Below are 25,257 nucleotides of genomic sequence, written 5' to 3'. Positions count from 1 at the left end.
GCAAGTGACTCAGACATGTATGTCCTTTTTCATGTTCTTTTCCTTTTTTTTTTGTTTTTTTGTTTTTTTGCCTCTTTTAGGGCTGCTCTGGCAACATGTGGAGGTTCCCAGGCTAGGGTCCAATCGGAGCTGTAGTCGCCAGCCTACGCCAGAGCCACAGCAACGCCAGATCTGAGCTGTGTCTGCGACCTACACCACAGCTCATGGCAACGCCGGATCCTTAACCCCCTGAGCAAGGCCAGGGATCAAACCGGCAACCTCATGGTTCCTAGTCGGGTTCGTTAACCACTGCGCCATGACGGGAACTCCCATGTTCTTTTCCATTATGATTTATCACAGGCTAGTGAATGGTGTTCCCTGTTTATCCGTCCTGTATATAATAGTTTGCCTCTGCTAATCCCAGTCTCCCACATCTTCCCTCCCCTGCCCTGTCCTTGGCAACCACGAGTCTGTTCTCTATATCTGTGAGTCTGTTTTTGTTTTTATTTCACGTGTCCAGTGATGCCATATGGTATTTTTCTCTTTCTGACTTACTTCGCTTAGTATGAGACTCTCTAGTCCAGCCTTGTGGCTGCAAATGGCATTGGTTCATCCTTTTTAATGACTGGGTAGTATTCCATTGTTTATATGTACCACATCTTCTTAATTCATTCACCTCTCGGATATTTAGGTTGTTTCCTTGTCTTGGTTATTGGAAATAGTGTTTCTAGTTGCCTCCTTAGCACAGTAGGCAGTGTGTCAGTCTCATAATCTGAAGGAAATAGTGTTTCTATAAATATAGGGGTGCATGCATCTTTTTAAATTAGAGTTTTGTCTGGATATATGCCCAGGAGGGGGATTGCTGGATCACATGGCAATTCTATTTTTAGTTTTTTGAGGAACCTCCCGTACTCTTCCACAGTGGCTGCACCAATTTGCATTCTCACCAACAGTGTAAGAGGGCTCCCTTTTCTCCACACCCTGTTCAGCGTTTATTATTTGTAGATTTTTTTAAAAATTAAGGCCACTGTGACTGGTTTGAAGTGGTACTTCATTGTAGTTCTGATTTGTATTTCTTTATAATTAATGAAGTGGAGCGTCTTTTCATGTGCCAATTGGCCATCTGAGTGTCTTTGGTGAAATGTCTATTTAGGTCTTCTGCCCATGTTTCGATTGGGTTTGTTTGTTTTTTGTTCTTTTTTTTTTTTTTTCCTTTTTAGGGCCACACTTGTGGCCTATGGATGTTCCCAGGCTAGGGGGCGAATCGGAGCTGCAGCTGCGGACCTACCTCCCAACCGGAGCAACGTGGGATCCAAGCTGCATCTACGACCTATACCACAGCTCATGGCAACGCCGGCTCCTTAACCCACTGAATGAGACCAGGGATTGAACCCGCGTCCTTGTGGCTACTAGTTAGGCTCGTTACCGCTGAGCCACAATGGGAGCTTCCTGGGGTTTGTTTTTCTTGAATTGCATGAGCTGTTTGTATATCTTGGAAATGAAGCCCTTATTGGTCGCATCACCTGCAAACATTTTCTCCCAGAGTCTGTAGGTTCTTTTCATTTTGTTGCTGGTTTCCTCTGCTGTGCAAAAGCTTCCAAGTTTGATTAGGTCCCATTTGTTTAGGTTTGCTTTTATTTCAGTTGCTCGAGAGACTGACCTAAGAAACCACTGGTACCATTTAAGTCACACCAAGGTTTGACTTATGTTCTCTTCGAGGAGTTTTATGGTGTCTTGTATTTAAGTCTTTAAGCCATTTCCAGTTTATTTTTGTGCACGGCGTGAGGGTGTGTTCTCACTTCATTGATTTACACGCAGCTGTCCAACTCGCCCGGCACCCCTGGCTGAAGAGACTTGCAGTCAAGCCTTAAACTCCAAACTGGTTTACTTCAATCCCTAGTTTTTCCTGAAGGTGTGAATTTGGGCAAGTTCTCGGTTTCCCCTGGGCCTCATTTCTTTATCTCTTTCAGGAAGATAACTGTTGCCTGAAGGTGCCTGGAGAGATGGAGAGGCTGCTTCTAGAGAAAGTACTAGACCCGGAGCCAGGCCTGGCTCTGTCTCTCTGGACCTCAGCAACCTGTCTGTACAAATGAGGCCCTGACTCTGTCCTGTTCCTCCTCTCCCACCCCCAACCATCAGCCGCACAGAGAGGGTACTGGCTCCAGGAGTGTCCTGCGTACTGGCCACTTTTCAGGCCTGGGCTGGGCGGTGGGATTACAGCTGGAGAGATCCCAAGCTTCTCCAGGGAGAAGCACATCTGTCTCTTAGTCTATCCTGCCTTCCATCCATCCATCCATCTGTCCGTCCAGTTAGCAAACATTCACCCAGCAGGGGTCCCAGGACTAAACTACGCTGTGATTGCAGTGTAGACCCCACAGGGTCCCCGCCCTCCGAGACTCACAGTCCATCTCCCAGCTGCCCCCACATCTCTGTCCGCAGCCTGGACTTTCTTCCCAGGTCCAGATCCTTATGTTTCACAAGTGCCCGACCTTCACCCCGTGATGTCTCCAGGCTCCTCCGTGGGAACACCTGAGCGTCACTACCCCCACCTCTTTCTCCTCCAGCTTCCCCAGGTCCGCAAAGGACCCCTCAGCTCTCAGCATCTTTCCAGACTCCTCCCTCCCGCTCACTTGCCTCTGACTCCCAAACAAGCAAGCCATAAGCTCGGAGGATACTACCTCCAAGTAGATTTTTTTGCTTTTTCCGGTTTTCTCCGTCTCCGCCAACCCTACCCTCGCTGAACCCTCGTCACTCAGGTCTTAGTGGCATCATGACGGTGGCTTCTCACTCACCCTCCACGTGGCAGTGGGACATCTTTCCAAAATGCGCACCTGACCTTGCCTCTCTCTGCTGAAAACTTCCAGGCTCGCCTTGCCCGTAGGCTAAAGCCCTGATCTGTGGCTCCGGGTCTGGCTGTGCCCACCTTTCCAGCCTCATCTTGGGTCTCCTCGCTGCTCTTTATGCCCAGCCTTCTTTCGGCTCCGCAGGCTCCTGCCTCAGAGCCTTTGCCTGTGCTGTGGTCTTTGTCTGGAAGAACGCGGCGTTCTGCTCCCTCCGTCTGCACCTCGTGGCATCCACTGCTGGTCACGTCCCAGCCTCTGTCCGCTCTCAGTTTAAATACCGCCTTCCTGGAGTTCCCTTCGCGGCTCAGCGGGTAGCGAATCTGACTGGGATCCATGAGGGTGCAGGTTCAATCTCTGGCCTCGCTCAGTGGGTTAAGGATCCAGCGTTGCCATGACCTGTGGTGTAGGTGGCAGATGAGGCTCGGATCTGGCATTCGAACAGCTCCGATTGGACCCCTAGCCTGGGAACCTCCATCTGCCGTGGGTGTGGCCCTAAAAAGCAAAATAAATAAGAAAAAAAAAAAGAACAAACACAGCTTTCCTCCCGGGTCTAGTTGGTTGTCCCGTGTGCTCTCTGACCGCTTCCCTCCCTCCCTCCCTCGGTCAGGACCATCCTTCTCCACTTCCTGCCTTCCTTCTCTCTGCCCGTCTTTATTGACGACCTAGTGTGTGCCAGGCATAGAAATACGGCGTGGATCAAGAACAGACAGGGTCCTTGCCGTCCTGGAGCTTGGAGTCTAGTAAGAGAGACATGAAGCAGGACACCCGGTTCGGAACGACAAACAGGGACGAGCATTTCTCGCGTCTCCCCCGGCACCTGTCGCGGGTTGGCTTCGAGGCCCTGAGCTGGAGACGGGCCTGTGGGGTGTTTGTCAGGACGGCCCTTGGAATGACCCGCCGTCAAGGGGCAGAGAGGAAGCGGGATCGGGTAGAAGAGACGGCGGCCGTGATGACACCGTCTCCCGAAGGCCTCGGCTGGGAACTGGGACAGGCTCAGAGTTGCCCCAGTCTGGGCTGGGGGGCTGGCCTTCCTGCCTGCGGGTTGATGGGTCCAGAAGGGGGCGGGGCACCCTCTTCAGCCGAGCTGTCCCCTGGTCCCCCAGGAAGGCTGACAGCTGACACGGCGCTCCCAGCACCTCATGCCTGGAAGAGGGACCTGGCGGGCCCAGCCCCACACACCTGAGGTCCATGTCGTCATTCTTGTGCCCTGCGTGGGGAAACTGAGGCTCAGAGAGGTCTCGAGATTTGCCTCTGCGGCTGCCCTGTGGTTGCCTGGCTTCCCAGCTTCAGCTTGTCAATCCGCTTCCAGCCTTCCTTTCTGCTCTTGGCACCTGCCTTCCCCCTGGGGAGCTGTGAGGCGGCTGAGCACCAGCGGGGTACTTCGAGGAATTAAGTGACCCCATGCAGAGGTGGAGCTGATCCCTCTGCCAGGTGGCTCACTGGGTGCTTAGAGGGACATGGCCAAAGCCACCTCTGGGGGATACGAGAGGGAGAGGAAGCTCTCCAGCCCCCTGTTGGCATTTCACAGCCTTAGAACTGTCCTCATTCAGCCTTTGGCGCCGTCTGGGTCCCCCACCCCATCAGAGGCACAGCCTGGGTGCCGGCTGAGAGCCAGCAGGTGATGTGCGCCGTGTGTTTTAGAGGAAAGATGGGTGAGGCAGAGCTGGGCCCTGCCATTCCCAGGATCATGGGTTAGACAGAATAAACAACGAAACAAAACAAAACACCCAGCTCCGCAGCCATCTGCAAGTATTGGTCGAGTGTTTCACCCATGCTCTGTGTACCCTGCAGCTAGTTCTCACAGCTCTGTGAGGAGGTACATGTAATGAGTGCATTTTGGTTTTGTTTTTATTTTTTAAACTTTTTTGGCCGTGCACGAGGCATGTGGCCGTTCCAAGGCCAGGGATTGAAGCTGCACCTTGGCAGTGACCATGTGGATCCTTAACCACTCGGTCACCAGGGAACACCTACTAGCTTTTAAATTTTTATTATCTTTCTTTTCCAGCTGCACCTGTGGCCCATGCAAGTTTCTGGGCCAGGGATCAAATCTGAGCCACAGCTGTGACCTATGCCACAGCTGTAGCAACGCCGGACTGGGAACCCATTGTGCCCGGCTGGGGATCAGACTGATGCTGCCACAGAGGCAACGGGGGCTACTTAACCCACTGTGCCACAGTGGGAACTCCCTCTTAGCTCATTTTAAAGATGGAGAAGCTGAGGCTTGGAGAGCTGTGGAGACTTGCTCACTATTAATAAATGATGGACAGGAGGAAGAGAACTCAGAATTCAGAAAGGAGGGTAGGAGTGGGAGCCCCCAAATACAACTCCCGCCTCATATACTCCCTGGGTTAGGAAGCAAAGGTCCCTGGGTAGGAGCCTTTGGTCTACTTTTATTTGGGGGGGGGATTTGGTTGGACCTGCCAACTCTCATGCCTTCCTCTAAGTCAGTATTAAAACTAGGAGCAGAGCTAATAAATAAATTGCTTTTCTGGATGCCACGTTGTAGCTCAGGGCTAGCTCGGACCCAGGGCCTGGAGCACAGGTGGGCCCTAGGAAGGGCGGTTGGTATTTCACGATGGGTAAAGGAAGGAGCAGGCCAACCAGGAAATCCTCAGCCACCCCACCCCGTTCAGGGCCCATGTCCCTTGCCTCTGCCTGAGAGGGCCTTCGGCAGGGCCTGAGCCCCCATTCATGCATGGGTGTGCTGCTTCTGTCCTTAGATCAGGGCGTCCAGGGGCCCCCAAGGCCACGTCTCGCCTTCAGGTTGGGGCTCAACCCCGTGGATTCCGTTCATGGTGCCTGATTGCTTAATGAGCTTGGCATCAGGGTATGAATAATTGCACCATAACGTATGTAAATGTAATCATAACAACAGCCCGCTGGGCAAGTCGCATTCTCTCAGCTCTCAGGTGCCCTTCTCCTGGGAGAACGCTTTCCTGGGAGCCGCAGCAGCCAGCTCCCTCCCGCTTCTCTGCAATTGTGATGTAGCCTGGCCTCAGCCCTCCCCCTCCCATCTGAGCCTCACAACCTCAATGGGCAAACATTTATGGAGGGTGTGCCGTGCGCCAGGCACAGCTCTCATCATTTTACAGATGGTAACTCATTTAACCCCCCCCCCCCCAACAGCCCCGGGAGATAAGCATTCTTCCATTTCACAGATGAGGAAGCTGAGTCTCAGGAGGGTAGCAAGCTGCTGCAGGGAGAAGCCAGGACATTCGGCAGGATGGGAAACGGAGGCCCAGAAGAGACAGACTTGCCCGACCTCTTGTCATTTTTCGGGGTTCACCCAGGTCTCCTGGGACCTCTGCAGCTGTCTTTGGGGTCTGAGAGGGCCCGAGTGTCACCCCGATATGTGCCTGTGTAGCTGTGTGTGTGTGTGTGTGTGTGTGTGTGTGTACTGGAGGTGTGGAGCGGGGCCCCATTCTGGGAACGTCAGAGGAGGCAGCCAAAGCGAAGAGCTATTTTAAGGCCTCCCCTGCCGGCCCTGCTCCGCACACAGCCCCTCTGCTGAGCCAGGCTGCCGTGGCCCGGGGCCTGGGCCAAGCGTGGAGAGTTTTGTTCCGAGAGCAGAGGGACGTCTTGGCTCCAGAACATTCACACTCAATGAATTACTTCAACGCTAGATTAGACTTGCAGGCTTGGAGCAAAGTGATAATAGGGCCCAATTAAATTAATTTATACGGACTCTATGCTCTGGGCCCCTCCCTCGGTGGTGGGGCGGGCCTGACCCCCCGCACCTTGGCCCCCGGGCCCGGCCCACGCCGGGCGATCTGCAAGGCAGCAGGGGGATGGTGCGGGGGCTGCTGCTTCCGTGGTGGGAAAGCAGGGCTGGAGCTGCCGAGGGGGAGGCTGGGCTTGTTGCTTTGTTTTTGGTCTTAGTCTGATGTGCAGGCTGGGAGAAAATGACTCTCATTAGGCAAAGCTTCGGGAAGCGCATTCCTGGTTGGTGAAGGTGAGGCCTGGCAGGTGTGGCGAGGGCCAGATGCCCAAGGTCTGAGAGGGGGCCCTTGAAGAGGCCGCTCGGGGAGGCCCTCCCCCATGGCCAGGCCTCTGTCCCTTACTACCCCAGGCAAGGGGACGTGTGGCTCTTTGTGGTAAGTGGGTGGATGCAAGAGACACCTGGGCACCTGGCTGTGGGCTGGGCTCTGCCGGCCGCCTGCTGCGTGAAGGCTGCGTCTGAACCCCTCTGGGCTCCGGCTGAAGCCCGTCCCCTCCACAGGCTCACAGAGCCCTCGCGATCCAGTCCCTGGCCCTCATCCACCGCCCCACCTGCCTCCCACCAGACGCTCTAGACGCCCTGAATCCACCTGCAGGTCTGGCTGCCGAGCTTTGCCAACCCCCACCCTCGCCCCCTGGGCCTTGGCCCCTGTGGTCACCCTGTCCAGGATGTCCTGTCCCCACTTTCCCTAGGGAGCACCTGCTCCTCTCCCTACTCTGCACTTAACACCCTGATACGGTCCTCTGTCTCACCAGGAGGTGGAGGGCGGGCAGATCCGATCACCTCCGTGGCTCCAGGGCCAGGACACAGAGGTGGCATCGAGGGAGGGTCGTTTGCAGCGCTAATGCTGGGACACTGTCGAGGTCCTAGCCCAGGCCCAGGGGACCACTCAGCTGCATGGGCCACACTGGGTGAAGAACCAGGGGCCTCGTGCATGACTCGGCTCAGCCACTGGCCTCAGACTTGGTACCTCCCTCTCCGTTCAGGTTCCCAGTCTGCCAAATGTGGCACTTGCTGTCCTGCATCTGGTGCTCGGAGATTCTCGCAGCTTCGGCAGGCTGACATGGGGGAGACCTGAAGCCATCGGGGGTGGGGGGTGTCTTGTTGCCCCAAGTGGAGGCCAGGGCTGATGCTGTGAAGCTGGGGGTGGCAGAGGTGGGCCCTCGGGGCTGAGGCCCAGCCTACAGGCAGCAGGCGGGATTTCGCAGGAGCTGGGCCTCCTTGCCGGTGCTGGCCGGGCTCACTCCCCAGGTTTTTTATCAAGAGCTCAGTGCTCCCTGCCTGCGGCCACGTCTGCCAGGGACACTCCACCTTGGGGTCCGGGCTGCCGTCGGTAGGTCTGGCAGCTTCAGCCGGGCCTGTACGGCCCTGAGCCCCAGAGAACCCCCCAAAGAGTCTGGGGTTAAGGAGTCAACCTTCCTCTTCCCCCAACTGGCCCCCCTGTTTTTTGAATCCAGATAAAGGAGTTTGACTGTCACCTAAGGATGCGGGAGTCCCTGCAAGGCTGGAAATGGCCTGGTCGGGCTGGGGCCCGGGCGATGCACCTGTCTGGAGATGCTTGCACATCGAGTCCCCGTGGGCAGGCTCCGCATCCTGCCCCGCCGTCCCCACGTGGATAAAATGCTCTATATCCCTCAGACTTTCCAACACGTTATTGAATCGGTGGGGCCAACCATGGAAAAACTCCCACCCCGCCCCACCCCCACCCCCAAAGACTGGGTCTTTGCGGGGCTGTAAATTTACGGCGGAAGCTGAGGGCCAGGGCCTGCCTTTGAACCTCAGCCCCACGCTCTGCACCCACCGAGGGCCTCTCCTTGGCCAGGAAGATGAAAGGCATCCGTGGGGAGGCACGAGCCGGAGTAACTCCCCGGATCCCCGGCTCAGCCCAGAGGCAGGCCCTGCTCGCTGAGCTGTGGGACAGGCTGACATGGGGGAGACCTGGGGCCATCGGGCCCTCAGCCTCCTCAGGCCTCCCCGGCACCTTTCTCTGGTCACAACATCCAGTGGGGTGCGGATCTAGAGCTTGGAATCCCAACCCTGCTTCCTCTGGGCCTCAGTTTCCTTTGCTGTAACAATCCGTAGCTCGTTAAGGTCATCTGTAAGCTTTATTACGGGTCTAATGTTCCATCGCCTTCCTTGTTCCTTTCTGAGCCCCTCTTGTGCCAGTGCTGGGATCCACAGAGATGCCAGGGGCCTGTTGGGGTGTCGGGGGCTCGGGGGGGCAGGGTGCAGGGAGCGGGGCCGAGGGAGCCCAGAACAAGCTCACCCACCCTGCAGGCAGGAGGCAAGAAGACTTCACAGAGGGCAAGAATTCTGTGGAGGACTGGAAGTACAGATGCGTTTATGAATTGATTAGATAAACATGGAGTGCCTCCTGTATGTCATAAAACGTTCTAGATGGTGATGATGTGTGTGTGTGTATAAAACAGTCGTGAAGAAAGACATGCATTGTGCTGAGAATAGAAGTTTTCACACAGGGGAGCTCCCATTGTGGCTCAGCAGTAGTGAACCCAGCTAGCATCCATGAGGATACAGGTTCGATCCCTGGCCTCGCTCAGTGGGTTAAAGATCTGGCGTTGCCGGGAGCTGTGGAGTAGGTCGCAGATACATCTTGGATCCCAAGTAGCTATGGCCTTAAAAAGCAAAGCAAAAAAAAAAAAAAAAGAAAAGCAGTTTTCACACGGACGTGGTAGGGGCGCGTTCCTGGCAGAAGGAGCCCTAGGCCAAGGCAGTGACTCATGAAAGGACATCGTGGGTTTGGACAGTGACACAAAGTTCTGGGTGGCTGAATCAGGAAAGAGGTGACTGCTTTCTGGTGTAAAATGGCTCTGGAATCAGAGAGACCCAAGATCGGATCCCAGCTCCGCTCTTACTGGCTGTGGGGTTTAGAGGGTTGTTTGATTGGTCTGAGCCCTTGGGGATTGTAGGGACTGGGAGAGAATCCAGCATCTCGGGGCTGTGAGAATTAGATGGAAGAAGGTAGGTAAAGCAGCCCGCCTAGTGACCAGCAGAGGTTGGGGCATAAGTAACCAATGAGGGCACCGCCCATAAGCAGAGCTTTCTAGCAGCCAAAATCTTACTGTGGGAGCAGCTGCCGGGTGGGGGGCAAACGCCCTGTCACGGGAGGTGTGCCCTGGATTAGGGGTTAGCAGTCAGAGAGGCTATGGGGGGAGAGTTCGAACCAGAAAAACCTCTGTGGTCCTCTGGTTCTCAGGTCTGTAATTCCACCAGACACACGCGACCTTCTGTCCCCAACATCCTTCTAGAGGTTTTGGACTAGCACCCACTTTCCCGGAGTCTGCTTTTCTCCGGGCTGACCTGGCCCAGAAACCTCACCATTCTTTACGTGTGTTGGGTTCCAGAACTTGGAACCATCCCTGGTCACCTCCTCTGGTCACAAAGTTCCATTTGCACCTTGGTCGCCACTCTCGAGCAATCTCGTCCGTATGGAGCAGATTGAGAAATCACCTCCTTGGACCTGGGCGCAGTCTCTGTTGATATGACCGAAGAAGTCAATGGCTCTTTGGCTGCCTGCCTTTCACTCAGCTGCAGCAGGAAGACCCACCCTCTTTGGCGAGATGCTCTCAGACATCTCAAGATTTGTAGAAGCACAGTGCATTCCAGGGAAGCAATAAATCCTTGTGGGATGAATGAATGAAGGGTGCAACGTTGGGCTCAGGCCAGCCCCGAGGAGGGAAATCCAGAGAAGTACGGGGCACAGAAGGATCCTCGTGGCGGGGGATGTGTTGCACTTTTTCCTTGGGAGCTTAGAATGCTTCCTGTCGCCCCATTCATCATCACCCCACCCTGCTGGCTGCTGTTTTCAGAATACCCCTCTTTGGGGGATGGAACGGCAGGCTAATAGACTCATAGACTCACAGGTTGTCAGCGCTAGAGAGGGTCCAGTTCGGCCTTCTCATCATGCAGCTGGTGAAACCGAGGCCGGATAGAGGGAGGCTGGCAAGGTTTCCTGAAGTCACTCGGCGAGTCCCCGATGGAAGGCAATTCAGGCAGGCGGTGAGGACCATGTTGGATGATGTAAATGCAGGTGGCCCCTGACCTAGTGGGGGACAGCTGCCCCCCCCCGCCAGATCTCTAGGTTCACCCCATTCATCACCCAAGAGCTGTGCAGAAACTCACAAAATCTCTGGGCTCAGTGACTCGGGCCAATTCCCAGAGCCTGGACCCCACCAGAGGACCCCGGCAGGGGACCATGGGAGAGGACCCATCCTGCGGTGTGGGCCTAAGGCTGGTACAGGGCGGGGACCTTGAACTCAGGTTCTGGTCTGGCTTCTGCTCACGCTCTCTCTGTGACCCTGGGTGGGACCTACCCCTCTCTGGGCCTCAGTTTCCCCATCTGTGAAACGATGGCCCTAAACTGGACCCAGAGGCCTCCGAGCTCTCACTCGCTGTTTATCTGAATGCTTTAGCAACGGGGGAGCTGCACTTCCTGCCTTGGCACACATCAAGCCCCCTATCTAATCCTGGGGTCCCAGGCCTGCCCTCCGGGGAGAAATTGCCGTGATTTAAGGGTCCAGATTTCCTGGACCATTAGTGTCATGATACTTTATATCTGGGCCTCGATGGCTTTTTAATTAAAAACGAAACCCTCCCAGTCCCTGCTTTTACATCTGTCTCCTGGAGCCTGCGGAGGCCCTGCTCTCCCTGATGCTTTGTGTAGCCCTGCCTCCTGCTCTTCTGTTTCCTGAATCCCCAGCTCCCCTTGTTTTCGGAAGAGCAGGACCTGGAATTCTCTGTGGACGCCTTCTTGGAGTGGGTGCTGAGGCCCCAAATCACACACCGCAGGCGCCCGGTGCCCCTTGTTTGAAGGCATCTGCGCAGGACAGGTAAAAAGAAACGATTTCAATCCAGTTCGGAGTCTGGTACTTGCGTCCAGCCCAAGCATGAGACCAAGCAAGGGCTGGAGGGACAGGCTCGGTGTGCAAGGACTGTCCGCCCCTCGTGCAGATCCTGGAGTTCGGGGGCGGAGGGCTGTGTGCCTGACTCTCACCTCACACATGGAAGGCTTGGGGCTGGAGGGAGAGGAGAGGGGGCGGCAGGGTCAACCCAGCCCCGCTAAGGTTTGCGGGCAAAGAAACAAGATTCCTGGGGATGCTCTGGAATGGCATGGGGCACAAATCCTGTAGCAAGGACCAGTCTAAGGCCTCCCGCCTGCCAGGGACGGTGACCGGAGCCAAAGGTGTCTGCCTGGGAATTGAGGGGAGTGCGGGAAACGGCAGCTGGAAGAGGGGGCATCGCCCCTGCCAGATGTTTTCTTAGCCAGGAGGAGGGGAGGTTGTTGAAAATCCACAGGAGGCCTCAGAGAGAGAGGGCTGGGTTGGGGCATTGCCGCTGTGGCCTCCGGCCAGATTCCGGCCACCCCAGAGAGCCCTGCTGTCACCGTTTTCTGTGGCTCCTCCCCCTCCCCTTCCACTCTGTCCCCCCTTCCAGGCCTGGCTCTGAGAGCAGTGGGTGACACAGAGCGGTGGAGGGAGGTGAGGAAATAGAAGAAACCCACCAACCCCCAACCCCAGCAGCCCGATCTGAGTTGGCGGGGGAAGGACCTTTGAATTGGGTGTGAGAGTGACCTGCTGAGGTCAGATTGGATGCCCCCGTTCATATCTGGAGATGAGGCTCTCGCTTTATCCCTCACCTGGAGCAGGGAGAGCCCACAGGGCCGGCTCGAGAGACAGTGTGAAAGTCATTTTTGGCGCTGGCACGCCGCAGCATCCAGCCTGTGCCGCATACATGCCAGTTAAACACACAGTATTTCATCGAATCTCACAGCCGTCCGTGGGGTCGATTTTATCATTCCCGAATTACAGATGAAAAAATGGAGGTTCCGAGAAATTCAGTGACTTGCCCCGGGACCCTTGAGTCAGGACGGAATGGATTCCAGTGTCTGGACAGAACTTTCTAGTCGAGCATATTTTTTTTTTCCGCCTTTGGGCTCAACCCCTCGAAACTCTGATTCAGGTCAGGAGTGGGGCTGAGGACTCTGCCCTGTCACAGTCGCCTGGCAGGGGGATGCGGGTACAAGAAATGGTCCCTCACTCCTGTTCTGGGAAACACCCCCCTCGCCTTGACGCCTCTGCGGTGAGAATAACACGGCAGGTGACGGGCAGCTCCAGAAGGTCCAGGCCAGAGGTTGTCCCCTCCGCCCCACGTTCTCTGTGCTCCCCAGTCCCCACCCACGTCTTATGCGTGAGCACATAGCGTGGGCCAGGAATCGCCATCCTGGGGCTCTAGAGCCAGACCCCCCCAAGCACGGAATCCAGCTCTGCTCCCTCCTAGTTGTGTGACCTTTGGACAAGTTACTTCTCTCTGTGCCTCGGTGTCCTCCTCTGTAACCTGGGAGGATTTGGGACCCTACCGCATAAGGTGGTGGTGAGAATTAATTGCGTGGGGTCACGTCACTCAGTGATCGGCCACATGTGAAATGCACGGGGAGTGAGCACCCCGTAAAGGCTAGTTCTCGTTGTTACGAATATCCGTAGCAGTCGTAGCATGACCTGTGTGAGTGAGACACCTCGGGTCCTTCAGGGCTCGGGACCCGGAGGGCCATGGCAGGTCTATGCGGGCTGGTGGAGGAGGTCCCTGAAAACTAGGTTGGAGAATTTGAGGTGGGCTGCTGCTGGGTGTGGAGAGAGGACACTGGAGCCAAGACTTCTGTTGGCAGATCTTGGCACTCCAGGAGCCGGGAGCCCGCCGTCTGCAGTGGGGTAACCCAGAGAGAGGTGGCCGTGGGGCCGACAGGAAGGGCCCATCTATTGGGTCAGTGGTTGGCGCCACCTTGCCTGGAGGGCAAAGCTCGGAGGCAGTCACAGCACCTGCTGGGCAGCTTTGTCTTGTTTGACCCCCACAACCACTGGAGGCAGAAAAGGCTGCTCTGTTCTTCTCACTGAAGGGATGAGAAAGCGGGAGCTGGCTTGCTGGTGCCTCGCCTGAGGCCGCAGGGCTAGTGGCAGAAGCAGGACCAAACCCGGGGCTTTAATCGCACCCCCACAGGACAGAATCCCTCCCGATTACACATCTCTGGATGCCCAGGGCTCAGCCTGGGTGTGGGGACAAGGCCCTCCCTCAGCTCACGCGGCGCACAGGTGAGCCGTCTTGTAGCACCTTCTCCGCGGGCCCCGGCCGGCTTGGAGCCATTCCCAGAGCCCATCAGGCCTCAGGAGCAGGAGGCTGGCGGGAGATTTATCCCGGGGGCCCAGTCCCAACAGCTCCCTTGGCTCGTCTTTTGGTTTTGGGGCCCAGTTGCTCCCTGGTGAGCTGTGGGTTTCCTGGGTCAGGCGATCCCGCTTGGTGTCAGGGCTTGTGAGCTGTTGTCTGAAGTGACTTTCTGGGGCTGCTGTAGGCTCAGGACCCATCAAGCAGGCAGAGTCTGAGACCCTCAGAGCTTCCATGTCTCCGGCCTGGGGCCAAAGTGGGAGAAGGAGCAGCTTCAGAGGGCGGCAGGGCTGTTCCCCACGTTGGCACCTCCTTGGGGCACAGAGGCGGGGCGTCCAGGGCAGCCAGGCTCAGTCAGGGCAGGCGACTTCCAGGCATTTGGTCAGCCCTCGGGGTCCTGGGAGCTGGCGGGGGGGGAGGGGCAATTCCTTTTTTAAAAACTTTTTTTCATTTTGTAAAAGAGTCTTATTTTCTCATTTTACCGAAGATGAGACTGAGGCAAAGGGATTTCAGGAATGAAGTGGCTCCGGGGAAGACAGGGACCAGGACAGAGCTGCTCAGGGGCCGCCGCCCGCCCCCCAACTATAATAGGGGTTCTTATATCTAAGAATTGGTATCCAAAGCTGAGTGTGTCCCCCCAACCCCCACCCACTCTATATAAATAGAATAAGGTAGACATGCTTTTAGGTTGCAGAGGGGGCAGGGGTGGGGATTAGGAATTGTTCTGGCCTCAGCCCCAAATGGACAGACCTTGCATGAAGCCACAGGGGGAGCTGGTGGCAGGCTGACCTGGGCCCTTCAGACAAAGACGCTGCCTGGTCGGAGGCCTCCAGCTCTCTGTAGGCCCTGCCGCCTCTGAGCCTCAGCTGGGTCCCCTTTCAGCTGGATCTCTGGCCTCTGAGCACCTTCCTCATCCAGACAGGAAGCCGCTCTGGTCCCCAGCAGCTCTGGGAAAGGACTCTCAGACCCAGAGTCCCCCGGGTCCCCAGGAGGGAACCCTGGCTTGAGGGGTGCTGACCAAGGGCCCTTCACAGAGTGATGCTTCTAGGCCTGCCTTGACGGGGCGCTCACTCCTCCCAGGGCAGCATCTTCATGTGGGGCAGAAATTTCCAGCACTGCGGAGCACTTCCTATGTGCTCCGCAGGGCTGGGCCAGTTTTGAGGGACCTGAAAGTTACCCAATTTTATGAGCCCTCCTTAAAAAACAAAATACTCCCAAATACAAAATCAAGTACAAAAGTAAATAATCAGAATCCGAATCAGAAAAGAGATTACAATCATTTGCGAAATTTTAAAAGTAGGTGATACCACAAATACCACTATGTTCAGAAAAATAACGTGACCTTTTCCTTAAGTTTCAGGAATACCTTTAGGACACCTTTTTCTTATAAATTGGGACCACATACTCTTTCTTTGCCTCATAATAACTTTTGTAATATTTTCTGTAGAAGGAAACAGATCTGGAATTCCTATTGTGGCTCAGCGGAAATGAACCTGACTAGTATCCATGAGGTTGTGGGTTTGATCCCTGGCCCCACTCAGTGGGTTAAGGACCGGCGTTGCCACGAGCTGTGATGGAGGTCACAGACGTGGCTCGGGTCCCGAGTTGCTGTGGCTGTGGTGTAGGTTGGCAGCTACAGCTCTGATTCAGTGCCTAGCCTGGGAACTTCCACATGCTGCGGGTGAGACCCTAAAAAAAAGCAGAAAGAAAGAAAAGAAAGAAAGAAAAAGAAGGAGAAGGGAAGGGATCTATGGAGAGAGAAGCCAACGGTCCTTCAGTGGAAGACAGTTCTGAATTCAGAACTGAGTGACCCAGAGCCTGAGCTTATAGCTTCGTCCCCAGACAACATCTGTTGTCAAGAGATGGGTGGCTAGATGGATGGGTAGATGGAGAGGTGGACGGACAGATGGATGGATGGATGGATTCCTGCCTCATCCTCTGATGCTTTGGTTACCCAGCTGTTTTTCCCGTTAGGCATAAACGACCCAAAGGAAAGCCCAAGTCTGAGGCTTCCCTGGTGCCAAGAGCTGAGCACGGGCCGGGCACAGAGCTTGGAAAAGGTCCAGGCTGGGGACAGAGAGATGAGCAGGGTCAAGTCCTTACCCTCAGGAGCTGAGCAATGATGTAGGGAGGGAGCTCCCTGGTAGCCTAGTGGTTAAGGATCCAGAATTGTCACTGCTATGGTGTAGGTTCAGTCCCTGGGCATGGATGACCCCCCCACCCCAAAAAAAAGCCAATATAGGGAAAGAAGCCACAGACTGGGCAAAAGTGACGTCAGGAGAGCCATGCCTACTGGGTCCCAGTGCCGGGTTCTGCTGGGGGGTGCAGCATGCAGGACGAGTCCAAGGCTTTCTTACCTCAGGCCGTGATGCAGCTGACAGGGGATCCTTGCATGGGACAGGGGGCTGGACAAGTTGACCCCTGGGGTCCCCAAGCCCTGGCAAACCCGCTCTTGTCCTTTCCTCTGTTCCGAGGCAGTGCCAGGCTTCCCTCTGGAGTTTTCCAAGGTGTCTGGGGAATGAGATGGCCACCCAGGTGGTCCATTCCAGGGTTCAAGAGCTGGAACGGGACGATGCCAGATTGCTCCAAGCCAGCTCCGTTCCGCTTGAGGCATTTTATGGGCTCGGCCTGGGTAAACACCAGCCCCATTAATGCGCCCAGGGGTTCCACCTCTGCTGCTGTCAGTCTCACCTCCCAGAGCCGCAGGCGCTGAAGCGTGAGGCCCAAGGGCAGCTTGGAGAAGACAGGCCAGGGCTGACCTGGCCACTGGCAAGGCCCCTCAGACACTTCCCCGTCTCTAATCACAGATTGGGGACCACGATTTGGGGAGGGGAGGGAGCAGGGCCCCACTGAGGCAGAGCCAGAGCTCAAGCACCTGCCCGGAGGTGAGGGGCTGGGGGTCGTGCTTTCTGAAACATCCGTTGAGACACATGGTGTGCCCATAGCTGACTTCTCATGGGAACAACTGCAAATCAGAAGTGCCTAGAAAATTCCAGGACACTGCTCCCCTGGCTCATTTATCACCCCATTCTTCCACTCACTCCATGTACCTTTCCTGATGCCAGCTGCACTCCAGGGCCCGAGCCGGGGCTGGGGACTCCAGGATGAGTCAGACCTGGCCTTTGTCCAGGATGAGGTCAGTCTGGTGGGGAGATAGGTGTGGACACAGGCAATGATAATGACAAACCAATGTGCTTGGTGCTGGGACCAGAGAAGCTCAGGGGCTGTGGAAGAGGGCCCCTGACACCGCCGGGGGTCAGGGAGCTCCCTGGGAGAACAGGGAGGTGAGGCCTGGCCCGAGTGTTGAAGATGAGCTCACCAGGCAGCTAAGCTGTGGGAACGGCAGAGGGACCGTGCAACATGCCAGTCCTTTGGGGGTACGGGACGATTGGAGAAGAGGGCCTGGCACAGCTAAGCCCTCGGTGACTGTCTTCGGAATGCGTGTTAAGAGGTTTGGAGTTTGTATAGTTAGTGACACTGTATTGTATCTTTGAAAGTTGCTAAGAGAGCCAATCTTTAAAGTTCTCATCACAAGAAAAGAATTTTGGCGTCCCTGTTGTGGCTTAGCGGTAAGGAACCCAACTAGTAGCCATGAGGATGTGTGTTCAATCCCTGGCCCCACTCAGTGGGTTAAGGATCCAGCATTGCCATGAGCTGTGGTGTAGGCTGGCAGCTGCAGCTCTGATTCGACCCCAGCCTGGGAACCTCCATATGCCCCAGGTGTGGCCCTAAAAAGACAAGACAAAAAAAAAAAAAAAAAAACACACCAAAAAACAAGAAAAAGAATTTTGTCACAACATATGGTGACAGATGTTAGCTAGACTTATCGTGATGACCATTTTGCACTATACACAAGTCTTGAATCACTACGTTGTACATCGGAAACTCATATACTGTCATATGCCAATGATACCTTAATATAAAACAAGGAATAAAGTGCATAAAAGTTGCGTCCATTGATCTGGAAGGGGCTAGGGTGTGGGTCCTTTGGGGGTAGCGGAGAGAGTTGGGTGTTGGATTTTTTTTTTCGCTTCACAAAATCCTGTTGCTGAAGTCTAATGTGAGACAGGTGCGTGCCCAGATCATAAATACACGGCTGAATAAATGATCAGACGTGAACACACCCGAGGAGCCACCCAGCAGCTCTAGAGACAGGGCAGCACCCTGGCCCTGTCCAGTCAGGACCACCTTTCAGGGCGACCGTGTCCTGCCCTCTGTCGCTCAGATGAACTCCGCCTACTTTGGGGCTTCCTAGGGCAGCGTGTACCCGTTTGTGTCCGGCTGCTCCTGTTCAACCCGGAACACGTGACAGTCGCCCACGGTTCTGCGTGTAGCCCCAGTCGCTTGTCTCCGTGCAAGGTTGTCTGATGTTCTGTTGTGTCAATAGACCACAATTTACTTGCTCTTTCTGCTGCGGGTGGGCACGTGGTGGCATCTGGTTTGGGGCCACTAGGCATAGCGCTACTCTGAATATTCTAGTCCTTTGTGTGAGACGTGTGCACCCGCGCCAGAGCCCCTAGGCGCCTCTCTTCCCAACTCCGCATTCGGTGACATCACACTGCCACATAGCTCAAAACAGGCCGTGGGGGCTTTTTCCACCATAGAGATGGCCAAATGCTCCAAACCGGGGCTTTTGGAAAGAGCTGGTTGGTCCACGCTCACCAGCACATCGCTGAGTCCATCCGTCGTGCTGGCTCCTAGGACGCATAACTCACATACTCGGCTTGTGCCAGTCTGCGCTCCTCCAACGGTGTGTGCCAGCCTCGGTGTTCACACCTTCACCACGGAGAGGCTTTCAGCAGAACAGGCTCACCATGGGGTGGCGGGGAGGGGGGTGGGGGATGGCGGGGGGGGGGGGGGAGACGTTCCAGGAATGGCCTTGCTCCCTCCCGGAGAGAGAAGCTGGGGGAGAGCAGGGGTCGGGGTTGGGGGAGGCGAGGCTTTAGGCTGCGTCTGCAGAGCCTGCAGCGTGTCCAGGGATTGGTAGACGCTTCATCAACGTCCAGACTCCACGCCAGTGCCCGCACCTCCCCACCCGGTCCTCAGCAGCCGCCCCCCTTCCTCTTCTTCTAGGGTTGTGGGGACACCTGCAGTGAATGTGGGTTCAGGGCTCCCTCCTGCTCCAGCCGCTCTGAGCCACACTCCACTGAGACAAGGGCCTGCCCTTTGCTGGACCTCAGTATTTCCTTCTGTCCAATGGGAAGCCTGGCTTCATAGAGGTAGCGAGAGGCAGACCTCCAGGGCTCCAGGCCGTCTCAGCCGCTTGGGAAGCTCTTCGGCCCTCCCCAGAGTGAATTGTTCCTTGTTTGTTAACTAAGAACTGGCGAGGGTTGTGCAGTGGACAAGCCCCTCTGGGAACACCTCGTCGCATCTGCTCACCGCCTCTGCTCCTCCGCACAGCCCAGCTCTGGGCAAATGCACAGGTCCTGGGATTTGCCTGGAACACCCAGCCCTGCAGGTGGCCAAGTCAGGATGCAAACCCAGATGGGCTATAAGATCTGACTTTTCTCTGGAGTTCCTGTTGTGACAGCGGGTCAAGAGACTAACTAGTATCTATGAGGATGTGGGTCTGATCCCTGACCTCGCTCAGTGGGTTAAGGGTCTGAGTGGTGTATGTCGCAGATGTGGTTCAGATCTGGTATTGCCGTGGCAGTGGTGTAGGCTGGTGGCTGTGGCTCCAATAAGACCGCTAGCTTGGGAACCTCCATATGCCGCAAAAAAGAAAAGCAAACGAACAAACATCTGGCTTTTCTTCACACCTCAGTGTCCCCAGCCAGACTGACAAAGTCTCAGGGCAGGGCCAGGGCATGCCTACCTGTCACCCCTGTGCCCAGCCCCCGCCCTGACATGGACAAGATGCTTGCTGGAAGCCTACTGAATTAAAAAACACACCGCACCTGCCCCAGTCCTGTGTGGAGCTGAACAGTTGGGGGCCCTGCGGTCAAGCCTGTGGATGGGCTGAGCGGGTGTGTCCGTGGGGATACATGCGTAGGGGTCAAGGACTGGTTGGGGGGCGTGGGGAGAAGGGGGACCCACCCCTGACCAGCTGTGTAGAGGAGGGGGCTGCACAGGCTATTCTAAGTCCATGGCCCATTTCACCCGGGCATCTCTCTGCGAGGCCAGGAAGTGGGTTGTATTTTCAGAAGGGGTTTTGCTTGTGGGGAGCAGACAGCTCTGGGAAAGAGTTCCAAGGGAAACAAGGCACGGGGGAGCGGAGCCAGCCCTTCCCCTCGAGGCGGGCAGGTGTCGACTGGGGGGCTGACAGATGAGCTGACTGAGCTGCCCGTGTTCCTCCCCTGATGCTGCTCAGGGAGGCCGTCTCCCGGGGGTCTGGGCCTCAGAGCCTCCAAGAGATGCACATGGGCAGGCAGGAAGGGGAAGGGGGCCCAGGCTCCTTTCACCACCTCAGGGACCCCCACAAATCAGGGCCCGTGAGGGCAGCAGGGGGCCCACTGCTGTCCTGCCTGGGAGGCCCGAGTGGGGATGCCAGCGGGGCCCGGAGGGCTGACTGGAGGCCGTTCGGCAATGGGTGTGTTCTTTCAGACACCCCATTCATCCATTCTCCTCTCCGCCATCCACCCAGCACTCAACACCAAACCCAAAGCAGCTCCCCGGGCTGGGAGTGGGGAACCGCGCGGTGGAGGCAGGCTCAGGCTCTGCCTTCAAAGGGCTCCAGATTTGGTGGGGGGCAGGGGTGGACTGGTGGGCAGCTGATGACAGACACATGGAGCCTTGACCAATCCTGCCTGGAGGTCGGCAGCAGCTTCCAGGAGAAGCTAACGTCTGAGTTGGATCTTGGTGGGAAGAGGAGGCTGTTGCCGGAGAAGGTGGGACGAGGCCCTCCCAGCAGTGTGGATGCAAAGCCTCGGGCCTCGGGGAACACTAGGAGAAGGTGAGGGGCAGGAGGTTGGGGGGATGGCCCTGGGCTGCCCGGGGTTCTAGTCCCACCTCGCCCCCGCGTCACCCCTGAGGTCCAGCAGGCGGGCCTGCCCTGCTCCGTCCCTGGGGGCTGAGAGCGGATCTGAAAATACCTGAGCGAGGGCCTTGGGGTGTGAGGCTCAGCTCCCCCTGCCTGACTCCTCTGTGAGCCAAGCCCATGGCTCTCTTTCCTGGAGGACCAGGGCGATGGCTCTGCAGGCAGAGATGGGGGGTGGGGGGGTGGGGGAGGGGGGCGGGGGGGTCGGGGAGGGGGACAGAAGCAGCTGATTTAGCCTGAGGGTCAGGAAGGGCTGTTTGGGGAAGGGGCGGTCTTTAAAGTGAGAACTGATGGGCAGTGACTAGGCAGAGGGGTGAGAGCAGGGGGGCCCAGAGCTTAAGGAGGCTGAACGAGAAGGAGCAGGTGGGGCACGTTCAAGGCCAATGCGGCTGGAGGGCTGGAGCTTGGGGGCAGCCATCCTAGGTGGTGTCGGAATCTCCGGAGCATTTCCACGACTGCACGTGTTCACTGCCAGGGCCCGGCGGGATGCTGGGGTGACCAGCGGAAGAGGGTGCCCCGGCCCCTCTCTAAGGCTTCGCCAGCCTGGATGGGACATCAAGGCTTGGAAAAGAGACTTAAAGACTGGACCCCTGAGTAGGGTGTCCTGCGGGGACAGCGGGCCCAGGGGGAGGCTTTTGCAGGCCTGGGGCAGGGGTAGGGGATGAGGTTGCCCAGGAGGAGAAATGCCAGGAGAGAACAGAGGGGCTCAGCCCAGAGCCCGAAATGCTCCCAGGAATTCTCGCGTCCTCCCTGTTTAAGTCCCTTATTGCTCCCATGGTGGGACTCAGGCTGGGCCCCCGCGCCTCCCTCAGTCTCCAGTCTCATCCCCTCCAACCCATCCCCTGCCAGCAGCCAGAGCCTGAGCCTGGCCCATGAGCCCCTTTTTGATTCAACCCCCACCCCACCCTCCTTCTCCCAGCCCTTCTGCCCTGCCCACCTCAGCCCTTCCCTTCCCGTGGCTTCAGCCTTTGGGGCGTTGCTTGGGTCTCCCCGATGTGAAGCAGGACCCCTGAACCTTTGTCTGTCTCAAGAGTCCTCCTCAGCACTCAGAATCAGCTCGGCACCACCTCCTCCGAGAAGCCTTCCTGGATCAACCCCTTCCCCAGCAGCATTCAACGGCCTCCTCTGGGCAGCCCCTGGCCTCGCACATGCTCAGGACACTGTGTTTCAGAGGCTGCCACGTGCTGGGCTTCCCAGTGGACTTTCTCACGCTCCTTCCTTCCCCATAGGGAGGAGCCTGAGGCCCCCCACTGCCCCCTGAAAGGAACTCAGAGGGAGAGCCAAAGGGTGACGCAGAGAGTGTCTTTGCCCAGCCGGGATTCGGTCAAGGAGATGTGCTAGGGGTTACATGTCCTGGGGGTGCGTGTGGTGCCAGGTCCACGGTGGGGGCTCGGCCAAGAGCATGAGTAGGTAGGGGGGTCGAGGTGGGCTGGCCTGGCCCAGCAGGTCTCTGTTTGGAGAAACAAATGCTGAGGAGGTGGGGGGTCGGGGGGACGCATGCCAGGCAGGGCCAGGACCGCGTGGATGGTCTGCGCGGAGTGCCCTGGGTGAGGGGTCCTTTTGCCAGGCCCCTTAGGGATGGCTGTTCCCCTTGGCGTTCATCGTGGCCGGGCCCTGAATTTGCTGGGGTGTCTCCACAGCTCCTCTAACCACACAGCCACCTGTGGGCTCGGTGTGGGTACCATTCCCATTTGATGGAGGAGAAAACGGAGGCGAGCAGAGGCCTCATGACCTGCCAAGGTCAAGGCCAGGACCAGAGCCCTGCAGCGTCCGACCGCAGAGCCCACGCCCAGGGCCGCCATGCCCCCTGGTGCCTTGCTTTACCTCTGCCCATCTCGGGGAACAGAGGTCCCAAGAGGGCAGCAGCTTCACTGGGGCTTGGATATTTAAATGTCCTAGAACTGAATAGTTTGTGGATAGGTATTAACAGTTTGTATTAATAAAGCAATTCGCATTACTCACAGTTCGAATTACTCACAGTCACTCAGCATGTTGGGGACATACTCAGGGGTTCCAGACGTCAGGGTGACCCCGTGAGCTCGGGGCAAAGGACACAGACTCAAATGCTGCCCACACAGCATGGTGAGAGCTGGGAAACTCAGGGGTGCTTGGAACCCAGAGCGGAGGAGCCTCTAGCAAGGCTGCCTGGAGCAGATGTCCCAGCCTTGAAGCATGGACATGAGTCCGGGGCCTCTGGGGAGGGGGGCCTGCGGGGAGGAGGCTCTGGGTGTCAAAGAGAGAGGGGACAGGGCTGTGTGAGCCTCCAGCTGAGGCAGAGGTCCTCAGCCCAGGGTGGGGAGATGGGGGTGCTGCTGGAAAGAGGGCCAGCTCCCCAACTCCGCAGTGGCCCAGCCTGTCTTGGGGTGAGTGTTGACGGCCTCGCCCCAGGCCCTGCCCAGGTGGATGGTTCTAGACTTTGAAAAACCACCCCCCCGAGCTGCACCTGGCCCCTGACACAGGGGCTACTGAATCGGGCCTCCTCCCTGCCTCTGCCCTGGGGTGGGAGACCCTGGGACGCAGGAGGCCCCATTCAGAGCGGGGGGTTCCTCTTCCAGGGCCATGCTGACCCTTCTGTCAAGGCCCTGGGATCTATCCTACCCCCGCCATGCTCTCCGGGCCCGCTGCCCCATGTCTTCTTCCTCTGCTCTGTGCTGTGTCCTCCATGCTGCAGACACAGAATGTCCTTCCTAGAGCAAAGTGTCCCACGTGGCGGCCTCCCCATCCACAGGCCTCAGCTCAGCATTCAAGGCCCTCTCCCGTCTACCCCAAAGGCCTGCTCCAGCCCCTCTCCTGCCCCATCTCAGGGCCATACCAGAGATACCCCAGGGCCCAACTGGGCCAAGTCTCCTCCTGCTAAGTATTTCTCATGCTCTTCTCTCTGCCTGGAGCTGGTCCTTCAGCATCCATCTCCCAGGGCCTCCTCTGTGCCAGAACCTACCCGTGAGGAACCCTGTTTGTTTGTGTGATGCCTGTACCCCGCCCCCCTGGTGGGTGGGTGTGGGGAGTGGTGAGGCAGATGCAGGAAGGCAGGGAGCCTGGGTGTGACATGGCACAGTTCAGATCCTGTGGCAAAGGAACAGGTCACAGAGGTGGGGCTGGAGTGACCCTAGCTCTCCACCTGGGCCGGTTCCAAGCCACATGGCCCAGCAAGCATGAACCCCTGGCCCCATCAGGAACTCCCATCTTGGAGAAGTAGAGTCAGAAAGAAATTTCTGTCTGCAGATGGAGCCCTAATGTCTAGAGAGGGATGGGGGGGGGGGTCCTCTAGAGACAGGGGTCTTTCCAGCCAAGCCAGGCCCCTCTCGTGCACTGGAGGGGGGATGCTGGGAGCTGCGGCTGGCCTGGGCTAGAGCTTTCGCTGTGGATGTCCTCACAGAGCAGCTGGAGGTGGGCACGAGGGCACCCGGGCCTCGCCAGTGCCCTTGCCTGCCATGCCGCCCGGCCCCTCCTGCTCTTCCCGTCTGGGAGCTCTGGCGGCAGGAAGGAGTGGGCCACACTATTTTTGTCCTGGTTCGCCTGATTGATGGCCCCTGTCATCACACGGTGGTGCCCCTGCCATCCGGGTAGGGAGCCAGGGAGCCCCTTATCTCAGAAGCCATACCTCTGCCCCCCACCTGGAGCCTGGCTGGCACAGACTCAAGGGTGCCTGAGGTCACATATTAACAATAACAGTAAGAAAACAGAGAGGGATCCCCCGCCCACCACCAAAGGCGTTCACACGCGTGGTCTTTCTGGACACTTCTGTCGATCAAAGCGTCAGCGGGTGGAATCTGAGTCTCTGAGAAGGTACGGGGCTTGCCAAGGCCACCTCACAGATGCCAAGGTCAGGGCCCCCTTTCCTCTGTGCCCACCCTGGACACTGAGCAAGAGAGGTTCTGGTGCACAGGCCCCACTGCTCAAGACCTGGTAGTCCCCTCTCCCGGCCTCTCCTTCCCTGGGTGTGGCGGGAACCCAGCTGGGGACAGCAGGCCAGGGTCCTCGCCAGCCCCTGGACACAGCTGCATAAGTCCCCTCTGAGTCTTGGACTCTCAGCCACTCTGGGGACCCCTCCTCAGCCTCCCCCATCCAGGCCCTCATCCCTCCTCGGGGGTGCAAGCCCGCCAGGTCTCTGCCGGCTGAGACCAGTGGGAAACTCAGGCCCCCTCTTGTGAACTAAGACAGTAGGTGGTTCTGAGCCAGACGAGTGACCCAGGTGGCAAGCTGTGGGGGCTGGGAGGGGGGGACTGCCACGGGATGGACAGGGTCCTGCAGCCTGGCTCAGGGGCCCCCTAAGCCCCCCGGGAAGTCCCAGCTCCCAGCCCTGGGATCCTTACCTGAAACAGGAGGGTAGTGGCAGCAGGTGCTTCATGATCTTGCTTTGAGAATCCAGGGTGAAGGCTTGTCGAGCACTTAGCAACTGGCTGACACTTAGATGCTTACTAAGATGTGGCTACTAACACCATGAATATTTTATTTTGGCTTCTTAGGGTCGCACTCGCGACATGTGGAGGTTCCCAGGCTAGGGACAGAATAGGAGCTGCAGCTGCCAGCCTACGCCACAGCCACAGCAATGCCAAATCCGAGCACATCGG

General features: G+C 57.2%; 1 protein-coding gene and 1 long non-coding RNA gene across 5 annotated transcripts in view; one reads left to right on the top strand and one right to left on the bottom strand.

Moving 5' to 3' along the window:
* LOC102162516 (uncharacterized) overlaps positions 1-25,257 on the top strand; it is a 45,563-nt gene that overhangs the window by 7,332 nt on the left and 12,974 nt on the right. The window lies entirely within an intron of this gene.
* Positions 8,630-16,271, bottom strand: LOC146399735 (uncharacterized). The gene is made up of 2 exons (XR_014816654.1): positions 16,068-16,271; positions 8,630-14,114 (listed from the first exon to the last, which is right to left on the bottom strand). It is a non-coding gene; the product is annotated as an uncharacterized LOC146399735 (long non-coding RNA).

This window comes from Sus scrofa, chromosome 9 (assembly GCF_054392235.1).
Source record: "Sus scrofa isolate SSC_HxYL_T2T_F1_AM1 chromosome 9, Sscrofa_HxYL_maternal_Yorkshire_Landrace_v2.0, whole genome shotgun sequence".
Taxonomy (NCBI): Eukaryota; Metazoa; Chordata; class Mammalia; order Artiodactyla; family Suidae; genus Sus; species Sus scrofa.
Note: the sequence above shows the minus strand (reverse complement) of the source record. Positions and strands in the feature narration are given on the sequence as shown.